The 5603-nt window shown below is 38.5% G+C and overlaps 1 long non-coding RNA gene across 2 annotated transcripts; it reads left to right on the top strand.

Annotated features, from left to right (window-relative positions):
• Window positions 1-994: 994 nt before the first annotated feature.
• On the top strand, window positions 995-5603 carry LOC139128849 (uncharacterized). Of its 2 annotated transcripts, XR_011551428.1 has the most exons (4): window positions 995-1315; window positions 2303-2442; window positions 3334-3407; window positions 5128-5603. It is a non-coding gene; the product is annotated as an uncharacterized lncRNA (long non-coding RNA). The 2 variants fall into 2 exon arrangements; XR_011551429.1 differs by lacking the exon at window positions 3334-3407.

The raw sequence follows: 5603 nt of genomic DNA, 5'->3' as shown, positions 1-5603 counted from the left end.
ACGCCACCACAAAGAGTATGAATGGCATGTATTCATACCAATACATGGGTGGCTTATTATCAAGCCCGTCATGGCATAAATTTAAGCCGAATGGCTTCTTTTTAAGCCTTTCATAGTCTAATCTCATTGGTTTAAATTTGATCCACTCGCATCTTTGGTTTGCTTATATACCGACAAATTCATTGGCTCATCTTTAAACCAACCACAAGTGGCAACTTTGTGAGCATGGTTTAAGTTTAAACCATCCATGCACTTGAAATTAATCGGCCTGTTTTCAAGCCATTGTCATGACAGTCACTGGTTAATATCTAAACCAGAATCGTACATCACGTCACTACATTGATAACAGCGAGGACGGTGCGCATCAATGCCTGCATTCAGTGCGACAGATTGATTAGCTTTAATTTTGTCGTACTGTACAATTTTGGGATGTTTTCAATTGAACATAAGATATGAACTTGCTTCAAGTATGCGGGTACATAAATATCAAAACAATAATTTGAAGGAATTAATTGACAATACTGAAATAGTGTTGATCGCAAATGACGTCATTTTTCTTTCATTAACATGCAAAAATAAATGTAGGGCCTATAGGTCGGACTGTCTGCATTTCCCGCGAGAACAACGAAAGTAAAAACCACAATAATTTATGGCTCATGACGTGCCAAAAATATGCAAGCCAGATCACCGCTGATGATAATTTAGAGCGTTACGTATACGTGTGTCCACGCGTGACGTGTTTCAATAAAGTCAACGGTCGCGGTCATTACGTAACCTTTGACCCACGGTTCACCCTTTTTAACATTACGCTTTAACATAGTTCAATTTTACACAATGATTCCCCGAGTCAATGTGAACTTCGTTATAGATATTATATCACCGTGACATATGTAAGAATTATTGTACTTGCTGATTGATCGTACTCTTAAAGTGCCGCTGGCTAGTGGAATCCTCACCCCTTCACTTCAAAGGGAGTGGCGAATGAATTCCTCTGTCTGCGCGCCAAGCCACAGCCGAGATGCAGTGCAGCCGAGACAGTACTCTACGCAGTCTACGATCGTCCAACCTTTCGAAGTCCTTTCCGAACTACGGCAGTCCCCGTCAGTTTACCTCCAAAATTTCCCATATAACAGTCGACAGCAATGGCTTCCATCACCGACGAAATATGACTTTGGAAGAACATGTTATGTACAGCGAAACTACATGTATTTGTGTTCATTCGTTCAACCATGCATCGAGTCACTCGATGGAGCACAGTCCCGCTAGATCTGTGCATGGAGGTAGAAAGAAAGAACCGACGTCTTTGGAATTTGAGGCAAGTAAGCTTTATTCCGTGTTATATTCCGTGTAAGATGTGCAAAGTCATTAATTTAAACCGGGCTTGAATTTGTTCAAACACTTCGATTGCGTTCCGAAAACATTTCTGGGAGCCGCCATTCAACTTCCGGTACAGGCGGCTTAGTGAAACACGGATGCCCTACGCTCAGTCAATGGATGTAAAAAAAATTTACATCCATGGTTTATGGAACGCGATCGACATGTTTGAACAAATTCCAAACCCCATAAACGACAAGGTTAGTGTTGTGTAGTGTTTGTCTTCAGTAGTGATAAATCGGTACGACCAAATTCAGCAAATATGTAGCATTTCACATCAACACGCCTCGTCCAGTGGGATGTGCTATTAATTTCATGTATGTGGTGGAACTCTACACGGCCGTCGGCATTGTAGTGCTACTGGTGAGTGAGGTCGCTAAAACCAAAACTCCCCAACCGCCTCACCGTAGCGCTTCAAATTTTGCAGCTAGTGCATATATTCATATCAATGATGATTGCCAAGGATGTAACAAATGGGCCTGATGTGTGTGTGTCCCTTTTATACGGTGTTTGTATGGCTTTCATGACGGCAAACTGACTTGCCATGGTGTAGATGCAGGTATCCTCATACCATTCTTTCAATAACAAAACTAGACTGTTTCATGAATGATATTTCTTGGTTATGTTGATAATAACCTCGACCTGGCAACTTAGATGATTTAATACAGACAAACATACCTCACAAATCATTTGTCCGAAATGACGTAATGGTTGATTCTGTTATTCAAGGCAACTTTATGTTTCCACAGCTTGATTTTAACTTGGGTCCTTCAAAGTCATTGTTTACACAAATCCTGTGAGCCATCTTGTCATTCAAGACAGGTACATACTAAAGTGATTCATTTCCAGCAAATAACTTCACGTACAAATGTTGACCATTGACTTCCACTTACTGGTAATAGATACTTATTTGTTTCTTTTTCAACAGATGGTCCAGGGCATGATATACTTGATACAGAAAATGCCTTCAGCTCCACAAATTAACAATGGATTCTCTGAGCACAATGTGGAAACAGAATGAAGACTCTGCCCTCAGATATGGTGGAACTCAGAAAGTGGATATAAAAGGTGATCAAATATAGTTGTGTGCAGCGATAATAATCATGTTAGGCGTGAATGTTCCTCATATTTCCACATATTACTCTAACAATGTGGGTTTTGTTCAAATTTCAGCTGTTATTACATATCTGTGACATATCTTTGTCGTAGTCACACAACATACATGATAAGCATTACACTTATTATTGTAATTTAAGGTTGTTCACAAAATTCTGGGATTTATGTCCGAGTACATCGTGCAGCAGAGGTATTGTCCTCGATGCTACGCCTCTCGGACAATGCTAAAGCGTACGATGTACAAGGACATAAATCTCGGTATTTTGTGAATAGCATTATTATTATACACCTTTTTTGGTCCAATTTTTCCGCAAAAAGTCAAAGTGTTTTTGGGATGCCCGTCACATACTTCACCAGGCGATTGCAAGCAAACTGAGAACACATTCAGCGTGTCAACTAAACTCAAACCTGCGCAGCACAGTGTACATGATAGAAATTGTAGGTCAGCAGCATAATTTAACTCTAATTCACAGGGTTTTGATTCACCACTAGTAACGTTGTGAAGTACTGAATGTTTAGAAGTATACTTTTTGTTAAAAATTTAAAATCATCTCTCCTTTTTCCCTGCACTGACGTAAAGGTTTTTTGAGGGCAAATGTCAAATAGCGTCCAATGACACCAAATGTTATTGTACTGCGCCACAAAGTTATTTGACTCTGCATCCTCTGATACTGAAACTTACTGTACAACGAAACTCAATAGGTTACAGAAGCAGGTGTATAATAATCAATCACATGAGGGGAGGCACTTGCATGCACCTAGTTTATGATATTGAATCTTAGTCTGATGTATAGAAGTAGAATAGAATTGACATAATTTACCATTTTCCTGATTGTTAAACAGGCATCAAACTTCTCGGTTCTCAAGAGTGTCTTTTGTGGAAAAACTGCAGTTGGACAAATGGTTATGGTTTTGACGTAAGTATTGCTTGTTGAAAAATTTGTTACCATAATTCTGTGCAAATTAGTAAAGGCACATTGGCTGTAAATTTTAGCAATTTTGAATCTTCATTGTTGTGTGTACAAACTGCAGTTTTGATAGCTATATAACAGTCTCATGAATACCAATATTCTGCTTGACAGTGTACTGTGTACATGTTTAACAACCATTGTTGTTGTTGACAAATGAGTTCTATATAGCCTTTGCGCCTGTCGCCAGGGGGCATGGAACTATGGGAAAATACTAAACGGAAGTGTGGTAAAACATATGACGACTTCTATACTTTAACACAGAACGGTGCAATTTTCGAGCGGAAAAAGTGAGGTGAAATATGAAATGCATATTTATGCTACAACAAGAAAATTGCACCTTTCCATGTTAAAGTATAGGTCGTATGTTTACCGCACGTCCGGTTAGTATTTTCCCATAGTTCCATGTCCCCTCAGGACAGGCACAAAGGGTGTATTCCAGACTGAAATTTGATTTTCAACAGTAACAATGCTAAATATGCACATATGAACTGGGTTGATAATGTATGTTTGACACTCATCATGCCTTAAGAAGTAGAACAAGAAACTGCAGTTTTTTTGCACAAAATAAAATTACTTGGAAATTGCTAAAAGTTACAGCTGATTGAGCTTTCAACATGCTGGATTTGATTACTGTCAGATTCAGTGCATGGACATTGTGTAACACTACACTTGAAAATTCATACAACCTGTTACCTTCAGAGGGCTGGTTCAGGGATGTACACACAGCTGTACCAGCCCTGAGAAGCAACAGAGACTACCAGCTATTAAAATAATATCCCCAGTATAGCATAGTCAGAAAAATAACTAGCACAGCTGCATTTACATCCATGTACCTAGTGTGTGAACAGTCCAGTACAATTGTTCTGCTTATCAACTGCAGTTTCCCATTCAAGTCATTGAAGCATGATGAAATCCCCAATGTTTAGCTACTCAATACAGTATGTACATGTAGCATTGTTATTGTTGAAAATTTATTTAGGGCCGTACAAGACTTCATTAGTCAATTATAAAAATGATCAAATATACAGGCTATAAAACTTGGCATTTTAGTATGCTGTGGAAAGTAGACCAAGAAATTGTAGTTGATAAACAGTACTGAAATACTGAAGAAGTAGACAAAAGTTACAGTTAATGGAGCCTCATTTACTTATTTCAAACTAATACATGTGAAGTATATCATCAATGATGAGGGTTGCATAGCCAGAGTGATAAATGCTTTCTCAAAGGTCTAACTTCTTTGCAAGTCTCAAAAGGACATTGCACTGTGACTCTGATATATCTTGTCTTGTAATAATCATTTTGATATTCTTGAATTGAAATTCATTATCGTGAAATTCACTCCGTAGTTTCACACACTTTTTGCCAGTGCACTGTTGCAGCAAGCCTATGACATTGACAGTAACTTGTAAGAGCTATCTTTGTCATACTGAGAGACTTGCCCTGAGCAGTCATGTCAGATTATTGATGCACCAAGAAAGACTTGAAAATTGTGTTCCTGCAGTCAAATATGTGTTTAAGAACATGACTGTTATATACTTGTACAAATTCCCTAAACATACCAGTTTCTAGGCCTTGCCCTCATTGTACAAGTAGCTGGGCACTGAGTGTTTTACCAGGAGCTCATCTTGGACTGCAGAGTTTGAATGTTGCATCTTTTCTATTGCAGGATGCTGGAAACTCACATTCTTTGGACGAGATGCAAAGCAGCAGCCCTGTTTAGGTGTGCTCGTCTATAAAGGAGGAAACAGTTTGTGTTGTTTCTTGAAGGTGTTATATTCTGCAGCATGGAAAGAGACAATGTTGTGCTAGGTTTGGTAGTTATGTAGGGTTTCAAACTTTGATTACATCAGATGTGTGAAAGGAACATTTCAATTTGTAGAGTACTTCTGGCTTGACAAAGCTGGGATGAGAAGTAAATGGGCTGACAATTATGAGTGGTCTGCAGTGTACAGGGGATTTCCCAGTGAAACAGCTAGCAATTTTGCATCAGATGCCTTAAATTATGTTATCAGTATGATTTTACAAGTAGCATTCATAAGAATGTCATTTTTAGTATTCCCTTGTAAGTATTAGATTCAATTATGTTGCAACAAAGACTGTTTCATTTCTTGTAAATTGCAATAAATGTTAGTCTGAAATTCA

Source organism: Ptychodera flava, unplaced genomic scaffold (genome assembly GCF_041260155.1).
Source record: "Ptychodera flava strain L36383 unplaced genomic scaffold, AS_Pfla_20210202 Scaffold_74__1_contigs__length_588402_pilon, whole genome shotgun sequence".
Taxonomy (NCBI): Eukaryota; Metazoa; Hemichordata; class Enteropneusta; family Ptychoderidae; genus Ptychodera; species Ptychodera flava.
The sequence above is the reverse complement of the archived record's forward strand: the minus strand, read 5'-3'. Positions and strand labels throughout refer to the sequence as shown.